Source organism: Musca autumnalis, unplaced genomic scaffold (genome assembly GCF_047663935.1).
Source record: "Musca autumnalis isolate F117 unplaced genomic scaffold, ASM4766393v1 scaffold_5, whole genome shotgun sequence".
NCBI lineage: Eukaryota > Metazoa > Arthropoda > Insecta > Diptera > Muscidae > Musca > Musca autumnalis.
Window position 1 is genome coordinate 86637791 of NW_027412088.1, and position 22502 is coordinate 86660292.

Genomic DNA, 22502 nt, shown 5'->3' on the forward strand with positions numbered 1-22502 from the left:
CGACTGACTGTCGACGATCAACCCCGTCTGGTATCAGCCGATTGCCGCATAATTGATACCGACCGATCGAAGCGATTCCACCCGGGGCTGTTCCCCAATTTTACCAACATATACTACAACAACAACATCTGAATCTTATGTTTACGAAATTATATGAAAAAGCACTGAAGCACACTGCCATCGTGTCTCATCCTAAAGTAGTTTGTGGGTCCTTGAGTCGACCCTGGCAGCGGCTGAGCTAACCTCAGCCTTCGATGAAACCACTCTTTATACGCCCAGTTCTAATGTTATCGAACGGCGAGTCGAACAAATTCCTACACGAATATTCGAAGAGTTTTACATTCTGCATGCCGACTTTACGCTGAGGAGCTTAATCCCCCCGTTGCAAAGTGTTATGTTGTCCCCTCGGAGTTTGGGAACACACGATATTCGATTCATTACACTATGATGAATGTCAAATTATTATATACTTACTTATATACATTAACTTAAAAAAAATTCTTGAACGCAGCAAAATATTCTCCACCCCCATTCCCAAGCAATGGCTGGCTCATTATGACATTGCGTTTGCGGGATATGCGGACGAGGATAAACCTTCATCCCTGGGAATTTTTAGGCGATTATTTATTGCTTGGATATTTATAGGAACATATTGCCGCTATATGTTTGCAACGCCTTTACAAACATTTTTCTTAATTTATAACGACCGCCATGAAGCAAAAACCATCAAGGAAAGGGAGAGAGAGAAAAGCTAACTTAAAATATAGCCCATCACCCAAAACCAAAAAAAGTGTTGAAGTATCATCCACAGTTGCACTTGCAGATTATTGTAAGGCATTATACATTTAAGATTTAAAATCTTTTTTGAGTTTTCTTTTTTGCTGCTTTCATCTTCTTGTTGTGGCAAAAAAAGAAAGCATTAAGCACCAAGAAATAAGAAAATATTTTTCTTAATTTTTCATGTTTCTTGCGGGATTTTATTTTTAAAAGACAGATTATTGCAGCGACACATATGTTGGTATGTTTTTTCTTGTTTCTAGGATAAAGCATAATGACAATAATGATTCATATACGAATGAAGCCATAAAATGGGCGCTTACAAGAGCAGCATAATTGAGGGAAGTCGAAAAAAAAATAAGTTTAAGTGAAGTTTTGGAGGGTTTCAAACAAGTTGCAAAAAGTGATGATGTGATCTTTAATGGCTACAGTTGAATGCCGAAATGGGTTAAATGGGTGCCAACGAACTTCAAACTGATTTAATAGTTTATTTTTTATATAGGCTTCTGTAATGACCAGAAGCAGTTGTCCAAAAACCGGGTTTTCCAAACAAAACGGTTTTCGGTTAACCGAAATTTTCAATTTTTTTTAAAACCGGTTTTCGAAAATTTTCAAAACAGGTTAACCGGTTTAAACCCGTTTTGTTAAATTGGTACAAAATTGCTCATAATTGATAAATATTTGATTAAATATGTGAGACAAGGGGTAAATTAAATTTAACGACTTCGTTATTATATAATTATCTCATAATATCCTTGTAATTTGACATTAAGCCTCGAAGTGGGGACAGCAAAATTAAGACAGAAATTGTGCCCTAAGAATAGTTAAAACCCTTACAAATTTAAACTTGTGTACCAAAAGTATTAAGTTTACATTTTATTAAGTCCGAATTATCGTGAAATGCCGGAATCCAACATACATACCCTTTTGTTTGTTCGTATATTTTATACAGTTATCTACAAGGCAGATTTAACAGGTAACCTATTCGTCAAATGGCAACAACAAAAAACCTCTTGTTGTACACTTTAAACGTCAAAATTTGTTATGGTTTTGTATGAAGAATTGTTGTTGTACATTTTTTACAACAATTTTTGACATTTTATGTTCAATCAGCTGGCGTGAGTCGGCTACCTTATTCAATATGCCTTGGGTATCTAGATCTAGTTCCTCTGTATCCAGATTCAAAAATTTGCAACCTGGATTTTATGCGTTCATAGAGAATCGGGATACTGGTGAGGGGGTTTAGCTGAGCAATCAAACAAATACAGCTTGCCGCGAGGTCCCAAACCACATGTAGGGCATGTGTTGGGTATCATTCGGATCTTAACTGGGTTAAATCCACTCGTGTTTGCGTTGTAATTTGTGGTTCTTCTGCTGCCATGGATGGGGGATGGTTTCCGATTACTGGCTGCGCAACGGTATCCATATTAATGCTAATCTGGCTGATAGGCTCGTTGCTCGTAGAGGTTCTCGCGTATACCATTGGACCTCTCTCTCCAGATCATGAAGATCTCTCCTGAAGTGCCTGGGTGGGGAAGTGTGTCCACTGGATCGTGGCAAGGAAACTCACGGCACACAGTTGTTTTTTTCTTAGGTAGGTAGGATCGTTGACTTTAAGAACCGTTTCAATAAATTACCGTAGCTTTTACACGAAGTGAGCTATTATATTTTTTCGATAGTTAGTGCTCGAAATCAGGGCACCATCGACTAATATGTTCAGGAGGAGAATTATTTTCTCCGTCCAAGTTTTGAACAGTGTGGCAGTGGATTTATCGGAGTATATTTTCATATTCCTCAGATAGAAGAACCAGACTACGTCAGCTATGTAGAAATTGTTCCTATAACATATGCATGATGTCATCGATGAGGCAATCCCACGGCGCACAGTGTTCGAAATGACTCATCTAGCGGCGCGAAATTAATAACTTGGAAATGAATGGAGAAATCTTTCTGAAATTTTGTACAAACTCAGTCTGTATCCGTGGGTAATAATGGACTAAATATGAACAACATCGGTACATATTTTGGTGTATCCTCCATATAACGGTACTTCCTGATATTCGGTATTTTGAGGATTTAAGCCACCCCTTTCCTTCCAAATTAGTTGTAATTTGGTACTTAGGGTTTCTAGTGGTCACTAAACGTTTCCACCAAAAATTTTGGACATAGGTCCACGTTTGGGTATAGGCCCCGTTTTAGGTACCTCCCGATTTTCAGTATTTCGGGGGGTTTGTCCACATTTTCAGACCAAATAACCTGAATTTTGACATAGGAGGTTCTCGTTGGTTATATATCTTCTGCACCAAAAAATGTGAACATAGGTCTATGTTATGATATAGCTCCCATATAACTGTAGCGCCAGATGTTGGGTATTTTGAGGATTTACTGCGATATTTTGAACATCGTGGATAAGCCGATGTTCCCTGATGTAAAGGACTGTTGGTCGCGATAAACAAAAAGAGTGACTGATATAAGTCCAACCTATGTGTCGTTTAAGAGCTGTTTAAGGATCATTTTGAAGTTACTCCTTGTAAAATTTAGCCTCTTGTGGTCATGTTTGCATGAATAACTCCCACAAATGTATCCACTTCCACGATTGACTCTGCCGATGCATTTCTTTAGGTACATCCTCCTCAAAAATTTTACACTTTTGTGCTTTTATCCAGTTTAGCGCAACTGCCCCTATCAGTAGTCATTGTAATCATACAACAGCATCGTCAGGAGAAGACTGAGATATTTTCCCCGAAATGGCCGATATTTAGAAGCACTCCTTCATATATTACTCTCACTACAGTGTTAAAATGGTATAAATATATTCGCTGTAAACTGTCAATGGGATAATATAAGCCACGGTTTATGATACCAACCCCACGATTGCCTAAAAATATACGCTGGCAACTTTCAAAACTTATTGTGTCACCAAACTATTAGGTCCACCACTCATGTTATTGTTTTTTAATACACTAACAGGTTGAGGGCAAATCTCTTTCGACAAAGCTTTTTGATACTTGTTTAATTATCGTTACTTACTCTGCTTGAAAACCAATTGGAATATAAATTGTACCTGCAAATAAAAAAGGAATTTTGAATTATTACAAACAAGATATATAAAAGAAGGTAGAAGGTATAATTTAATAAGAATTTTAGAATTTCGTAATTTGCTTAGCGTGTAATAACGATTCCTATGGAATTGTTCATTGCTTTATTATTACCTATTGATTTAAAACTGTTCAATTTAATATTTTTTTTTTAATATTTTTTTACTAAGAAATTTCTTAGAAGGGCTCTACTCTCCCATTTTTTCTACGACATTTAATTTTCTATATGAAGAATTTCGGTTTGACAAAATTATAAAACACCCTTTTAGGAAAATTCAATTACAGGACAAAAATTTAAGATTTGTAGGATCTCATTAATTATTTTATTTATAATTCTTATATACTTTGTTAGATTATTTACGAAGACCGAAAGTATCTTTGACTGTATGATTTTTTTTCTTTTCTTATTTTTTTCCATAATAGTTCATTATTTTTAATGAGTTTCCCACCACCCTAAAAAGAAAGCAAATTCCCTTATAATCAACGAAACGAAGAGCAAAGTGCTTTAATACGACTTCTAATGATTCCACTTATGTAGCATACAATATAACCAAGTTCCATTCTTCTATAACTGTTGCCATTGTGGCTTTATTCATTATACGATTGTGTTGCATATTTTTTAGGTGTTAGGTAGGCCAAAACAATCCTATAATAATATTATATTATTTTTAGTATACAAACAAAAACATGTATATAATACATACTATATGAAGCTACTTTTGGGGTTATTATTTAAGCAATTTTTCATTTCTAATGATACCATTGGATTCCTAACATTTACTCTCCCTCGTCGACCACAAGCCACAATAAAATAAAAAAGGTAAATCGAAAAAATAACTATTATTGCCTTTGAGGTAAATGATTCATGAGATTCATAGAAGAATGTATATATTTGCCATAAAACGGGTGGGGACAAAGGGATAAGCGAACACCATCAAGCAAGCAATGGCATTGAGGAGGCTAATATAGTCCCACACCCATACATAAGTATGTTTGTACCCATGTTGTTGGGTATCCTTATAGATGGGGAGTTGTTATAAAACAACATTGAGCCATTGATTGTTTTAACACCACAATTCAGCACATACAGAAATATACCTACCAACAATTCTCAAATATACAGAAAAAATGAACTAAACATGTTTTTACCGAAAAATATACAATTTTGGCCAAAATGAAAAAAACGGAAGAAGAAAATATATGCCTGTACGTCGTCTCAGTGTATGTGTGTGTTTATTTGAAAACAAAAATAAAAACTAACTAGCCTTCTAAATGCATAAAAATTGAGGGGTTGTAGCCAGACAACACACACACTCTTTAATACATACGAAACATTCATATAAATATACACATTTGGCAAAAATACCTGGTTGTATTTTGGAAATGTGTAAGGCTTTGGGTATACATCACCCAACCACCCAAACAAATTTTACATATATTTCTCAGAAGGGAATAGAAGAGGAAAAAAAGCTTCTGAAATAACGACATTTTTATCACATGGTCTGTAGTCGTCTGTATTGCAAGAAGAAGAAGAAGAAGAAGGGAAGATATAGGGAGTCTTTGGGGGAGAGCGGCAGCATAAGCATATTCTTGTTTTAATGAAGCAAAGTTAAGTGCAAAAAGGAAGGAATAAATAAAACAGTGGGAACGAGGTATGTAAGAAAACGCTAAAGTATGATGGCGTCGACAAAGTTTAGTTCGACTGTCACGCGCAAGCCAGAGAAGACGTTCAGGCTTTCATGCGCATGGAATTTTTCGTAGGTTAGCAGCACTAAAGTTCATTGAAATTCATTTTGGTGGAAAGGAGGGACGAAATTTGACCTTTTGGAAACAAAATGAGGAAAATATGCACTAAATCTTTTCATTTGGTGCATCATAGGCCACACTTCGATACATTGGACAAAACTTCAAATTCACATAACTCAATAATTGGGCTGCAGAAAGCTGCAAACACAACAGACAGCCGCAGAACTATCCAATCCACGTACTAAATTGCTTGATGAAAGTACATACGGTTCCAATTACTTTCAGCTAAGAAAAAAATCCGTGCTTGGGTACCAAAAGCTTAACATAAGAAAGCCATGGTACGACTATAGGTATAACTAAAGAGCTCAGTTTTAGAGATTTCATCCAGCACCGCTTCAGAGAACTGCTTAACCCTTTTGATATTCGGGTAGCAGAAAGGTTGTGCCGGAACATCATGACGGCTGCAGCCGCTTGCTATATACCTGCTGGTCGAATACGTGAAGTGATACCACATTAGGGAATGTGTGTGAGGAGCTTCGCCGATCCAATCCTAGTGACCCCAGAGTTAAGGAACAAACACTAGAAGTTAATGGGTTGGTGGGTAGCACAAGCGGATAATGTGGCTAGATCATCTGAAGTGTTGCAAAATTGGAGCCGGAAGTGTGAATTGTGGGCAACGGTTATGTGACTCTCGAACCCTGGAAAGAAGAAAGATAGGACCTTAGTCACATATGGCAACCTTACGTTGACTAATTCGAAGAGGTTCGCATTCTATTTTAATCGACAATTTGTAGTGCACCCCGAGAGTGACATGGCGAAAATAAGAGTACTATGAAGCATTAGATCTCTTCTTGCCGAGGAGGAAACACCACAATTCATGGTGTTGCAAATGCCAACGGGTTCGCTAAATCATACAAAGCGTTAGGCCCTGACGATATGTTCATGCTGAAACAGCTGGATTTGCTGGGAGTTGCGTCTGTTACGAAAGTTCTCAACCCATCGGTTACGGGGTGGTCCCGCTACTAAAGCCAAGCAGGGATGCCAGCATGCGCTGCCGGTCCGCACGTTGCACTGCACCCTTTCAACAGTTCTGTCAAACATATTCAACTATCTCCAGTAGCTTTGTGGTTACAACTTATCGAAGCAGCCACATTCCTGGACCTGAAGATAGAGCCCAGCGCCGAATTTAATAGGAAAACGAACATACAATCATAATATATCCTGTTGCAACAACAACAACATGGTACGACCGGGACCGGGGGAATATGGTTATCTGTAACAGGAATGCCATGGTAACTCTAGCAATACATAGATTTACGGTTTAAGTTCTTAAATCGGCAACCTAAAAAATAAATATGGTAAGCGACCTCTCTATTGTAGCCGAGCCCGAAAGACGTGTAGCTAATACTACCATTTGTACAGAAATTGCAGATTGCTGAAATACTTAGAAAATACAAGCCAACATTAGGAGGATGTGGGTATAATCAAATTTCAAATGATTGCTATACGAAATGTGGACCTACGTCCCAGAACAGATTTTAAGATTCTCGTTCGGTCTTTAGAATCCCATGTTGACAACTTAATTTGGCAACCTAAAAAATAGATTATATAACCAAGCCCGAAAGACGTGTCTCTAATACAATGGTCTTCACCACGGGGCTCGCGAGCCATTACTGCGGCGGTGGTCAAAATATTTTGTGAATTAGTCTCTCTGAGAGAGTCAGATGAGAATAAAGAGAACCTATGTTGTTGTTGCCGTCACGTTAACGTATATGGGTGATCTTGGCTGCCTTACTTTGTGAAGACACACGATCTCATTTGTGGTGAGTTTCAACGTAAATCTCACCACCGATCATCTTCTTTGTTTTCTAACCCTGCCAGAATTTGGAAGTGAGTTTCTCGCCTAAGAGGTCATTCCGGAGACACGCCAAGGAAGATCGTTGGTGAATTACACAAACAGAGACGGTGGTGCAGTGGTAAGCATATTAGCTCTGCACTCCGTGTTCGCTTCCCAAGTCAGTCAACAAAACAAAATCACATTTTTAAAATGACAAATTCCAAACAATAACTTCTCGAAAAGAGCGTAATTAAAAAAATAAAAATAAAAAAATTAAAAAAAAAATAAAAACCAAAATAAAAAAAAAAAAATTTAATTCCAAGAACTATCGAGGAAATGATCTTCAAGAAGTGTCGCTGGAGTGACTTTCAATACGACACGCGGGCGTGGTTCATTTCTTCACAACTGAGGTCACTTCAGGTCACTTTTCATCGCCTAGGCGGCACGCCTGAGCCACTTCCGGTTTTTGCTTGCAGGGAACAAGAAAGCAATGAATTAACGCACACGATGCTTATCGAGAGAGGGAGAGATAATCTCGTATGTGTGCCCAACACAAACGGAGCGGTTGCATTTGTAGTTGTTGGTGAACTCTGCTCTAATACTACTATTTGCACTGAAATTTTAGATTGCAGAAGTACTCAGGAAATGCAAGGCTGTGGGTGTAACCACCGTCGATAAACCGTTAAATGTCCGCTATACGAAATGTGGACCTACGTCCAAAAACATGCTTTAAGATTCTTGTTCGATCTTTAGAAGCCCATGTTAACAAGTAAAATAGATTTGCCGGCAGCTAAATATCCTAAGCCTATGACAGTACAAAACAAAAAATAATAACAGAATTGATGGACCTGAATCGATATGTTTATGTAAGCGCAGCAATTGTGTCCCACTGTAGCCCACTATGTCATTAGACTCCATAAAATGTTGATTTTATGGATTTTTTCTCCCGTTTGCAGCAAGAAGTCTGATGCATACTTTTAGGTCTAACTAAACAGCGAAGCATATATTTTGGTGTATATGTGTGTATATGTGTATGTATGTTTAGACAAGGTGAAAGTTATTATTGAAATTGACATTTCTTCAGTGCCAAAGAGGCAGAAAATATTCATGACTAACAAACAAACATCTGCTTGCCTTCCAGTCGACGAACGGCGAAATTTGTATCCACACGGAAGCAAAATATCAAAACGCAACAATATTAACAGTTAAGGCCAAGGGAAAGAATGAACAGAGGGCTGCGGCACATTCATAACAGTAATGTGAAGATACAATTGTAAGACGTTTGCCATTTTTAAGGGTGGAAAAAAAAAATAACAGCAGCAACGGGGGAACGAATAAGGCGGAAAAGGGAAAAGACACAAAAATAATATTCTTAAGTAATGCCTTAACAAGTGTTAAAGCGTAACCTGAACCCTCGGTTGCTGCCTTTCTCTGCACACACTTGCACACTCAAAAATCATTGCTTTAGCAAAAAATAACAGTCAACAACACCTTAAAGTAGGCTTTAGATATTTCTTACTTCCGCATGTATTTGTTGTTTTGCTTGGTTGGCTAAATGTTATTTAAGTGTGTGCGTAAAGGAATAACTAAGGTGGATGGGAGTTCAATGGGGGAAGGGAATTGATAAGAAATTCGATGGAGAAGAAGACAGGACCATAAATATTTTTTAATTTCATGGTTAACTATTTTTGTAGACCAGCTTATTTCTTTTATTTCAAACTCAACACAGCTGTGTGTGTCCATTTGGATGGGTGGAGGGGTTATAGTCTCTCAACTTAGTTCTTTGGTTTTTCTTCATTGTCTTGCTTTTTGTCATTTTCTTATTTTTTATGGATAGAAATTGTAATGAAATTTGGCATTTACGAATTACCAACAATATTGAGAATAGTAATGTATTTTTCCCAAATTGGATTTTCAGTTTTTGGGGTATTGCTGCAGTGTGGTGGTGTTGGTGGACAGACCATTATTTGTTCCATTACATGACGGTAATGACATTTATAGCTCAAGCTATGACATTATTTGTCGGTTTGTGGATGGGTTTGTTGTTTGAAAGTTGTAGTTGTTGCTGTTGTTGTTATTTATGTATTATAAATTATGGAATTTATGTGTATTATTAAATTTTTCGGCTATAATTTTTGTAATTTTATTTGATTTTTTTGTCATAAAATATGTACATGATTTTTTATGAATGCAATTGAATATCACATGTTGTGGCTTCAGTTGTAATGGAATGTCAGCGATGTGGGGATTTTATGATTTAATTTATTGGACTTTTGTGTGGCTCAGCAAAAGAAAGACAAAGAGAAATTGTAATGGATTTACATAGTAATTAGATTTTCTTATATAAAAATGTTTTTTTTTAACAAGAAAAAGTCTCAGAAAAAAGTGGCAATATTACTACAAGATTTCCATCATAAAGTCAAAAATGTGAAATGGGCTGAGTCGAAATTATTGTCCTATAACAAATTTAGTGTAAAAAAATTAAAAATCATAAAGAAAAATATTAAAAAATAAATAATTTTTATTATTTTTATTTTATTGCAGCCCCCAGTTCCTTCACGAAACTAACAAAACCCATGCGGAACATTTAGCCATTTAGCAATAATTCTTTTATTTCAATTTTATGGCTTAGACATGTCTTAGAAACTGTGTTTGTTTTTTCCCTCAAATACACAAACACTTGTGACAGACCAAAAGACGCCTTCTGCAAAGACCTGCAATTATCACGATGGTCCATAAATAAAAACCGAAAAAAGAAACAAACCCAACCTAGCTAAGCTGAACATTAAAAGTAGGCATTAAGAAGCCTGCCTGCCAGACTAACATCGGGTTTGTCTATTTACATTGGTAGACGAACAAATGGATTTTTATGGCATCTCGTTAACAAAAAGTTACGCCTTTTTTCAAGAAGGGAGATGGGAAATGAAAGCGCCAATAAAAAATTTACTCAATAAGTAAGTAACTCCCCTCCTCCAAGTAGCAATGATAACAACGTCAATAATGTTACATGAACTTGTTTTATGGCTTGCACCAAATGTCCAATATAGAGAGAGGTCTTCCCACTAGACCACGCTTTAGGAAATTATGGCTACTCTTATGGTACAACCCTGTACAATCTGTTAAGACAATAATTCAGAAGAAAAAGTCTAAGAAAGCTTAAATTTATGACCACAAATAAAAAAATATTGTCCTTAGATTTTTCACCAAATTGTATAATACTTAATGAAAAATATTTTCCTGAAAATCTCACAAAATTCAACACTTACACGTGTCTACTTTATTTTATTCTAACTTTGGTTTCTTTCTTTTTGGAGTATGTGATGCGCAGGAAAAATGCTTAAAAATGCGTCACGTCGCTTAGCTGACTACCACCACCATAACTAAGATTGACGTACGACACAACACAACATCATCTATCTACCTACCGTTGTATAGATTTTATCCCCCCTCCTCTCAGTTCTCTGCTAAGGAAATAAAATTTAATTAATTTTACGCATTAAGGAAATGAAAAAGCAATTGCTAGGTGTTGTTATTGTTGTTATAACGCTTTTTCATTGATTACATTTTTAAACATCAAATATTTAATGGGATGTTGATCCCTAAACGTAGGAAATCTTGGTATTGGAAGGAAAAAGTAATAGAATTATTTTTGTAGTTGAAAGTTCTGCAGACGATTTTTAGACGCCTAAAAGTCTTCTATGAAAGATGCCTAAAAGCCGCCAATAATAAAATAGATGCCTAAATGTCGCCTAAAAGCAGTCTATAAAAGACGCCTAAAGGTTGTCTATAATAGACGCCTAAAAGTCGTCTATAATAGACGCTAAAAGTCGTCTATAATAGACGCCTAAAAGTCGTCTATAATAGACGCCTAAAAGTCGTCTATAATAGACGCCTAAAAGTCGTCTATAATAGACGCCTAAAAGTCGTCTATAACAGGCGCTTAAAAGTCGTCTATAATAGACGCTTAAAAGTCGTCTATAATAGACGCTTAAAAGTCGTCTATAATAAAAGACCTATGTATAGTCTGTAATAGAAGACTTCCGAAGGATTCTTCCATAAAATAGACAAACCCTTCCGTAAGGAGCCCTCTACAGGATATAAGGCTTGCTTAGGGGACTTCTATAGATTATAGGACCTCCGTAAGGGTCTTCTATAGAAGAGAAGACTACCGTAGGGGTCTTCTATAGAATAGAAGACCTCCGTAAGTGTCTTCTATAGAGCAAAAGACCTCCGGAGGGGAACAAACGAATTCCGTAGGGGTATTCTATAGAATAGAACCCCTTCGTAGGGGTCTTCTATAGAATAGAAGACCTCCATAGGGGTCTTCTATAGAATAGAAGACCTCCGTAAGGGTCTTCTATAGAATAGAAGACCTCCGTAGGGGTCTTCTATAGAATAGAAGACCTCCGTAGGGGTCTTCTATAGAATAGAAGACCTCCGTAGGGGTCTTCTATAGAATAGAAGACCTCCGTAGGGGTCTTCTATAGAATAGAAGACCTCCGTAGGGGTCTTCTATAGAATAGAAGACCTCCGTAGGGGTCTTCTATAGAATAGAAGACCTCCGTAGGGGTCTTCTATAGAATAGAAGACCTCCGTAGGGGTCTTCTATAGAATAGAAGACCTCCGTAGGGGTCTTCTATAGAATAGAAGACCTCCGTAGGGGTCTTCTATAGAACAAACGACCTCCGTAGTGGTATTCTATAGAATAGAACCCCTTCGTAGGGGTCTTCTATAGAATAGAAGACCTCCGTAGGGGTCTTCTATAGAATAGAAGACCTCCGTAGGGGTCTTCTATAGAATGGAAGACCTCCGTAGGGGTCTTCTATAGAATAGAAGACCTCCGTAGGGGTCTTCTATAGAATAGAAGACCTCCGTAGGGGTCTTCTATAGAATAGAAGACCTCCGTAGGGGTCTTCTATAGAATAGAAGACCTCCGTAGGGGTCTTCTATAGAATAGAAGACCTCCGTAGGGGTCTTCTATAGAATAGAAGACCTCCGTAGGGGTCTTCTATAGAATAGAAGACCTCCGTAGGGGTCTTCTATAGAATAGAAGACCTCCGTAGGGGTCTTCTATAGAATAGAAGACCTCCGTAGGGGTCTTCTATAGAATAGAAGACCTCCGCAGGGGTCTTCTATAAAATAGAAGACCTCCGTAGGGGTCTTCTATAGAATAGAAGACTTTCGCAAGGGTCTTCTATTGAATAGAAGACCTCCGTAGGGGTCTTCTATAGAATAGAAGACCTCCGTAGGGGTCTTCTATAGAATAGAAGACCTCCGTAGGGGTCTTCTATAGAATAGAAGACCTCCGTAGGGGTCTTCTATAGAACAAACGACCTCCGTAGTGGTATTCTATAGAATAGAACCCCTTCGTAGGGGTCTTCTATAGAATAGAAGACCTCCGTAGGGGTCTTCTATAGAATAGAAGACCTCCGTAGGGGTCTTCTATAGAATGGAAGACCTCCGTAGGGGTCTTCTATAGAATAGAAGACCTCCGTAGGGGTCTTCTATAGAATAGAAGACCTCCGTAGGGGTCTTCTATAGAATAGAAGACCTCCGTAGGGGTCTTCTATAGAACAAACGACCTCCGTAGTGGTATTCTATAGAATAGAACCCCTTCGTAGGGGTCTTCTATAGAATAGAAGACCTCCGTAGGGGTCTTCTATAGAATGGAAGACCTCCGTAGGGGTCTTCTATAGAATGGAAGACCTCCGTAGGGGTCTTCTATAGAATAGAAGACCTCCGTAGGGGTCTTCTATAGAATAGAAGACCTCCGTAGGGGTCTTCTATAGAATAGAAGACCTCCGTAGGGGTCTTCTATAGAATAGAAGACCTCCGTAGGGGTCTTCTATAGAATAGAAGACCTCCGTAGGGGTCTTCTATAGAATAGAAGACCTCCGTAGGGGTCTTCTATAGAATAGAAGACCTCCGTAGGGGTCTTCTATAGAATAGAAGACCTCCGTAGGGGTCTTCTATAGAATAGAAGACCTCCGTAGGGGTCTTCTATAGAATAGAAGACCTCCGTAGGGGTCTTCTATAGAATAGAAGACCTCCGTAGGGGTCTTCTATAGAATAGAAGACCTCCGCAGGGGTCTTCTATAAAATAGAAGACCTCCGTAGGGGTCTTCTATAGAATAGAAGACTTTCGCAAGGGTCTTCTATTGAATAGAAGACCTTCCCAGGGGTCTTCTATGGAATAAATGATCTCCGTTGAACCTGTAGAATCGAAGGCCTACTTTGGAGTCTTCTATTGAATAGAAGACTCCGTAGGGTCTTCTGTGCAATCGAAGACCTCCGTAGGAGTTTTCTATAAAATAGTACACCTGCATAGGTATCTTTTGTAGAATAGTGGACCTCCATAGCAGCCTTTTATACACTACATACCTATTCATCAATAAATAATTTCTGGTATCACATTTAAACAGCAAATTGAAAAAAAGAAAGAAAAAAGTAATTAGAACATTGGTGGCGTTTATTTAATTGGGATAGCTGTTACAATTTTGATTTTTCATTGCGAACAATGCCAAACCTTCTCCACTAATAAACTTGTTGTTTTAAATTTTAAAACAACAAAAGGGATTAAGCCAGACTATTTTGAAAAATCAGAAAAAAGTAATTTCTGACATTTTTTTCTCTTTCGAATTTCCATGCCCAAACAACAATATTTGCAAAAAGTACCAACAACAACCAAACTTAGGGTAATTTTATTACAAACGGATCCATGGCAAATTGTCATGTAGGAGTATATCAAAGGCCTACCCATTAGGCGTTATGTAAATTTAAAAACAAATTATTGCATACTTTTAGGATCAATTTCTAAGAATAAAATAAACAGTCCCAACGAATTTGTCATTCCTTCTGCTTTTTCCAATTAAACTTTAAATAAAATTATGTAAATATTTTAAGGAATAAAAAGTCTATGAAATAAAACAAAGAAATGAAATTTAACTAAGTAACTTAGTCATGGCTTGAGTTTTTTTAGTTGGCCCATTTCATGAGTTTGGCCTTATTTATTTTTGCTTCTTTTTATAGGGAATGGATGGCTGCCTTTTAAATGTCTTTATCTCAAACATTTATGCCATATTTGATTATTAAATCATTACTATGCAAATATTATAAGGCTTGTTGCTATTATTTTTGTTGTAGAAGTTTTGCTATCCACTTCTTGTTATTTTCGTGGAAGTAGGTTTGGGAAAAGTGTTTGTTTTGGGGGGGTGGTGTGGTGGGGAAGAACAATTAGAATATAAAACGCGTGTTATCCGTTTTTTGAGCCATTAAATGACACATAGTTTAAGTTACAAAAGCCAATGGGCATGCCAGTCAGTGCAAACAAAATGAAAGGGAGTAAGAGAACTAGAACGGCGACCAAGCAAGTTCATAAAATGTTATTAAATTAGCATATGAATCATTTTGAATCATTTGCATACAAATTGGTCAACTTGAGTTTAATTAAGCACAATTGAATGACAGAACACCCATCCACCCACCTCCAACTCTAAAAACGTCATCACTTTGGCCACTGTAATGCTGCACAGCGTACAAAACAAGAAGAAGTTACCCAGACCAACTCAATAAACCAAATAAGCACGCAACGCACATAGTTTAACCACAAACCATATTTACAGCCACACACATACAACATATTTACTCCCATTGCACCCACTACATCACCACCACAATTACAACAAACTAAACGAATAAAACATGGCTCATTTCCGTCAAACAGAGTGATTTCGATTTGCTGGGGAAAGAGTGAGTGGTGCTATCAATAGTCTTTTGTGGAAGTTTACAAAACAAAAATATCTAATTTAAATTTTCATTTAAATATTTCAATGGAAAAACGAGAAGAAGAAGCATCCTCTAGAATTGTAAGATATTGTTTTAATAAGGGGGTGTTTGGGAAATTAAATGAGGAAATTATTTTTTGTCCCCCATTTGAAGGTTAAATCAAAGAGTCGTCATTTAGTTAACGTTGCCATTAAGAAGAGAACTGGAGACTAACTGGCGGCAGGCAGGCATAATTTTAAATTGTGGCGTTGTTGCTGTTGCAAAGAAGTGTGTCAGTTATTACAACGACACACACCCCTCTCATCAAATCATTAACAATTTTTATATACATACATACTTACATAACAGATTTGTATTTATTACATATTATTCAAGCATGAACATTTTGTAGGAGGCTAGTATTAAGGACTATGATCTGCGAATCTGCCCCTTGAATGTTCAGACTCTTTATGGAGAAGGTGCAGTTTACGCAATGACGAATATACTTGAAAAGTAGGTCGATATTACTGCCATACAGGCAAATACAATGAATTCGGAAAAGCGTCACAACAATACCTGAAAGTGTCGTATTATAACACTGTGCAACAAAATGGAGCTCAAAGTCTGGGGGGTGGAAAATTCCTTTGGGGATGAAATTACTTGGTGAGTATATACAGAACCCAGAAGGACAGATCCGCCGTGAGTCGAACTTTCGAGATATGGCGTGATGAATATTTTGCTGAAGACCCTATAAGCCCTCAGATATTAGCGTTATATCTTTGTCCTCTGTTGTTTTAGCTTATTTTTGAGATCACATTTCTTCAACCAAAACAAATGAGGATTATTTTCGTAGAGCATTTTGACCTTCCATCTCGCATCCTTCAATGTCCTTTACGTCCTTTATTTTAAGAGCCGCCTTAAAAGTACCACAAGATGACGTTTTTCGACACACACCCCTCTCATCAAATCATTAACAATTTTTATATACATACATACTTACATAACAGATTTGTATTTATTACATATTATTCAAGCATGAACATTTTGTAGGAGGCTAGTATTAAGGACTATGATCTGCGAATCTGCCCCTTGAATGTTCAGACTCTTTATGGAGAAGGTGCAGTTTACGCAATGACGAATATACTTGAAAAGTAGGTCGATATTACTGCCATACAGGCAAATACAATGAATTCGGAAAAGCGTCACAACAATACCTGAAAGTGTCGTATTATAACACTGTGCAACAAAATGGAGCTCAAAGTCTGGGGGGTGGAAAATTCCTTTGGGGATGAAATTACTTGGTGAGTATATACAGAACCCAGAAGGACAGATCCGCCGTGAGTCGAACTTTCGAGATATGGCGTGATGAATATTTTGCTGAAGACCCTATAAGCCCTCAGATATTAGCGTTATATCTTTGTCCTCTGTTGTTTTAGCTTATTTTTGAGATCACATTTCTTCAACCAAAACAAATGAGGATTATTTTCGTAGAGCATTTTGACCTTCTATCTCGCTTCCTTCAATGTCCTTTACGTCCTTTATTTTAAGAGCCGCCTTAAAAGTACCACAAGATGACGTTTTTCAGCTTCGAAATGTTCTACAAAAATGTAGGCCAGAAAATTTTAAGTACGGCTCTCATTGACAACTAATCGATTTTGTCGCGTTTTCATAGTAATTTTTTACATTTACCCTTTTTTGCTTAGAAAAAAACTGTGTTTTGTGTTTTTGTATGTTCTGTAACGAATATACAAAAAACAAAATATAGTATTTTTCTGAACAAAAACAGGGTAAATGCTCAAAACGACCACGAAACGCGACAACATAGATTTGTTGTCAATGAGAGCCGTACCTAAAATTTTCTGGCTTACATTTTTGTGGAACATTTCGTAGCTGAAAAACGCCAACTTGTGGTACTTTTATAGCGGCTCTTAAAGTAAAGGACGAAAAGGGCATTGAAGGAAGCGAGATAGAAGGTCAAAATGCTCCACGAAAATAATCCTCATTTGATTTGGCTGAAGAAATGTGATCTCAAAAATAAGCTAAAACAACAGCGGACAAATATATAACGCTAATATCTGAGGGCTTATAGGGTCTTCAGCAAAATATTCATCACGCCATATCTCGAAAACTCGACTCACGGCGAATCTGTCCTTCTGGGTTCTGTATATTCTCACCAAGAGCTTTCATCCGCAAAAGAAATTTTCCACCCCCCAAAATTTCGGTTCACAGTGTAATTGCCTTGGTTTAACGCATGAGTTTCGTTGCGGATTTGTAGTTAATCGGAGGTTAAAAATCTGGTCTCCAGCTACACCCCGGTGAATGCAAATCTTGCTACGATTCGAATAAAAGCAAAATTCTTCAACATCAGCTTTATTGTCGCTCATGTTCTAAACGAAGACAAGGACGAGCAGACCAAAGGTATTTTTTACAAACGCTTAGAGGAAAAATATGACCGTTGTCCTGCCCATTACATTTTAATGCGAAAATTGGAAAGGACAATATTTTTTGGACCAACACTCTGGAAATTATGTGAATGAAATATTGGACAATGGAAAGAGGCTGATAGACATCGCAGTGACAAAAAACATGGTAGTTAGCAGTACCAGATTCAAGCATTTCGCATTTATAAGTGCACCGAGCTGTCACAAGAAATGGAATCGAACAGACACAACACGGACGCTGGACATCGGTAAGCTGCAATCAAAACAGATAGCCACAGCATATTCCACTCAACTGTTCCAATTGTTTAATGAAAGCATTTCTTGTTCCATTAACATGCCGTCACAGTGATAAACTATTAACCACTCCATGCAAAAAAAAAAACCCAAAATGCATACTTGGATACTAGAGACTTCCACCAAGGAAACCATGGTATGACCAGCAGTGTAGTGCTGATACTGAAGAGAAGAATGCTACAAATAGGACTACTTTGCAATTAGTAGCAACGCGTAGTGTTCAATACGGAAAAGCGGAAATGTGAAAAAAATCGGCATGTAGAGGAGTCAGAATGAAGTCCGACAAATCTTCCAAAAAGTGAAGCATGTAACTGATGGCTTTGGTATAGGCACATCCTTCTGCAGAGGGGAGTAAGGTAATCTGGCAGTAGATACAGATAGTGTGCTTTGGATATGGAAAGAGCATTTTTCCAAATTGTATCAAATACTAGTACCACATCAAACCTATGTTTCTACGTGGGGTTCTTTGCTGCCACAACAACAATGAAAATACCCAGATCAGATTCCAGAAGATGGTATGAAGTGAAAACAGCAATTAACCGGCTGAAGAGTAATAAAGCCACAGGACCCGATTGCTTACCATTCGACCTGTTGAAAGGCGGAGGCTACATGCTGATAAGGTGTATGCCTCAGCTAGCTAGCACCATCTGGCAGGAAAAACGCGAGGCCGAGATTGGAACCTGAGCATTCTGTGCACCAAAAGAAAGGAGATAAAGGTGTGTGCCCTAACTATAGGGACATAAGTCTGTGCCCTATTGTTTTTAATACAGAGTCTGCGATATTTTATGAACGACTCAAGCCAAGCGGCTTTAGACATGGCAAATGCACAATTGACCAGATATTTACCTTGCAGCAAATCCTGGAAAAGATATGCAGATCGAAACCTACCATCTTTGTGTCGATTATAATGCAGCATTCGACAGTCCCATAAGCTCAAAAGTTTTCCATATAATAATTGTTCCACAAATATCCCATAAGGGACATGGGGACTTCTCTCATATCAATGAGTACACCCCGAATCTAATTAGCTCATGCATATGGGACCTACTGTTGATTGCCAAGACCTAACGGCCTGTCTTACGACATCACTTTCAGAGAAGTTTTACATGGCTAAAATACATAGGAAATGTCGCCAGCATTACTGAGGGGTATTATGCCACCGCTGAAATTTTTGATGTTGCCTGGCCTGGAAAGCGAACTTCAGACCTTCTGAGTGCATGTGTGTGCATACCATTGCACCACGGTGGCACCCATTTGACAGTCTCATACGCTCAAAAGTATTCAATGCCATGTCTGAATTTGGTATTCCACAAAGCTCAGTCGGCTTTGTAGGACGGCATTAACTGACACCTGACGTCATTGACATCAAAGGTCGATCATTATAAGAATTAACCTATACCTATAAAAAAGTCGAAAGAGATGTGGCAGTAAACGGCGACAGGAACAAGTTGATGGTATCGACGCGGAATGCATCCACAGAACTGGGACGAACTGTGGAAGTTAGTGCCTACAATTTTGAGGTAGTTAAAGAATTCATCTACCTCGGCACCTTTATTAACACAACAACCGGCATCAGTAGTAAAATATGAAGAAGAATATTATTGCCAACATATGCTACATTGACTTGAGTTAGCAGTTTAAATCAAAGCACCATCTCGTCAACCTAAAAACACCCTTCACCAAATACTGATACTACCCATGCTAATGTATGGTTCCGAAACCTGTGAAAATGCACAAGTAGATAAGGTATTGCTTGGTGTGTTTAAGAAAAAAATTCTTCTAAAGATCTACGGGTCAGTATGCGTTGACGGTGAATATCGGCGCGCATGGTGATTCCTGACAACCCAATTTTTTGTCCTCACCGATTGTCAATTTCCGTATGGGATTCGATAATAAACATATTAAAACTAAGGAAACCAACAAATTAGTTTAAAATATTGGAAGGTGTGGGCGTGGCGTGCTAGTAAAGACGACAATTTTTTTAAATTTTGGAAAATATGCCATTTTTGCCAATTTCGGGAGAAAGAAATATGTATTTCTCGGAAACTATAACAGATATTGTGTTCATTGTTTTATGGTAGGTAGGTAGGATTATTGTCTTTAAGAAGCGCATGCACAAATTACCGTAGCGTTTACACGAAGTGAACTATTTTGTTTTTCCTCATGTACTAAATTTTAGTGAACTTTTAGGGAACAACATGGAACAAAGCTCTGTTTTCGTAGAATGATACCTGAGAGTGTCATCTTTCAGCCCATATATATTTTGTACAGGGTAAAAATGTGTGTATATTCCATACCGTTTCTCATATTAATTACAGTTTTTACGCAAATCGAAATTTTTTAAACACATGAGTTATATGAGTTTTATTAGATCCAGGAGCATTTTTTTCAAATTTTGAAACAATATTTAGAATTTCTGAAAAAAAAATAAATTTTTTTAATTTATTTTATTTTTATGGTTTGTTTATTGTTGTCTGACCGTTTTTAATATATTGGAACATATAAAAAACTTAAAAACATTCATATTTTGAAGCAAATAACAAAAAAACTCAGAATTTTAACTTTAATCTTGAATTCGGAAAACTAGCTTTGTTATCTGTCGTACAAAAAAATAATGAAAATAACTCTATACGTTGAAAAATTATTCTAGTGTCCCAAAATTTACAAAATATCGACTAGGCCAAATATGATTTGAAAAAAAAATAAAATAATGTATGCAATTTATTCAATACGGAATAGCCCGATTTTACTTGTTTTATATTGCTGTGCCTGAACCTTGTGGCTGTTAATAAATTTTCCCTTAAAGAGATGAACAATTTTGAATTTACCTGGTTGACATTCGCCGGACTTCTCCTATCATCAATCTTTAAATTAAAACTGAAATTAAAAAAGTCTCCAGAAAGCCTTAGGTTTTTTTTTTAATTTATAGCGTATTTCAAAATATTTGCTTAAACTAACTTTAAGAAAACAATAAAAACAAAATTTGTATAAAACCTAAGGCTTTGGCAAATGTCTTAAATTTCAACAGCGCAACACTTGAAAGGCCGTTAATTTTGATTTTTAAGTACAACAACAACAAAATTAACGAAACAAAAATTATTATAATGGTAGTTAAGATTTGTAATAAGATATACCTCACACTCTAACCTGGCACATGACTGTCTGTGTGTGTGTACCTCACACTTAGTTTAAGATGACCTGATCTTTATCAGAATGATGAATGGTTAGCCTTTGTCGTTGTTTTTTATTTCTGATTTTTTTCATTAAAATTTCAGGTAATAAACCAAAATAATTGTTTGAACTCTTTTTTTTATTTCAAGTTGAAATCTTAGGGCAAGATCTTTGTTTATAAGAAACTATAATTAAACTGTAGTGAAGGCAAGCAAAATCGGGTTTAATAAGCAATATTTTGGGCTTCTTGTTACCCATTGTTGTGCGTTTTTTTTCAATTATAATTCAAATTCAAAGAGGAAACTAATTACTTGATATAAACCATGAAAATTGAATTGGCTAATTAGTTTTTAAATAGCTGCTGAATGCTGCTGTGAAGCCTATTTCAAATTGTTAGCTAAAGTAATGAGGGGAACCCGATAATAAGCATATGGGAAATTGAAAAATAAATTGGAGTCAAACAAAAGTACACTTCAACTGGGTGGAGCAAAGTTACCGTTACAAAAACGTACGCTATTTGTAATATTATAGAGATAGAATATATTTTTATATTTCTATAAAACCATTTTAATTTTCTCTGGAACGAACCACGTTTTCTTTAACGTCCTCTTATATCAAGCATCTAAAAAGGCAGATAAAGATAATTGAGGACCTCCTTTATGTAATTTTTTACAGAAAAGTACGGCCGAATCCCAATTCATTGTTATATCGAAGTACATTTTCAAGTTCATTTTTTACAAATTACTGGGTTATTCTATAAAATAATTAATATAACGAACTTTTTATTTTTATACCATCCACCATGTCATAAAGGGTAAATTAAAATTGTTTTTCCGTTTGTAACGCATTGAAATAATCATTTGCGACCCTATACCCTCCCGATTTTCGATATTTTCAGCGTTTTGGCTACAATTAATAACCGAACTAGCTGTAATTTAACATTTAAGGTTCTTAGGGGTCTCAACACTAAAGCACCAAAAACTGTCAATATAGGTCCATTTTTATGTTTAGCCTCCGTATAACGGTACCTCCACAATTATAACACAATTAAACCCCATTAACATCAGCAAATCACAACATGCCTACACTGAAGGCAAAACAGTGGAGACTGCCTTGCATGAGGTGGTCGGGCATGTTGAGAAGCATATGGAAAATCCAGGCTTCACGCTGGCGGCCTTCCTCGATATAGAGGGGGCTTTCAATAACGTGAAGCTTGTACTATTCACTAAGAAACGCAAAATTCCCAATTTCGAGCCACCAGTTCTTGACGGGGTGGCCCTGGAACTTTCTACGGAAGCTAATACCCCGGCACTATTCTGGACCATCGCTTATCATGGTAAAGAAATGTAGAGGAGCGAACGAAGAAAGGACTCA

At 37.0% G+C, this 22502-nt stretch overlaps 1 protein-coding gene across 3 annotated transcripts in view; it reads right to left on the minus strand.

Annotated features, from left to right (window-relative positions):
- robo1 (roundabout guidance receptor 1) overlaps window positions 1-22502 on the minus strand; it is a 401904-nt gene that overhangs the window by 335136 nt on the left and 44266 nt on the right. Inside the window, exon 1 of one of the 3 annotated variants that reach the window (XM_073989015.1) lies at window positions 3808-3826. The exons of the other annotated variants lie outside the window; for them this stretch is intronic. The gene's annotated coding sequence lies outside the window, so the exon portion shown is untranslated. Of the gene's footprint in view, window positions 1-3807; window positions 3827-22502 lie in introns of those variants that run through there. 3 annotated transcript variants of the gene reach the window in all.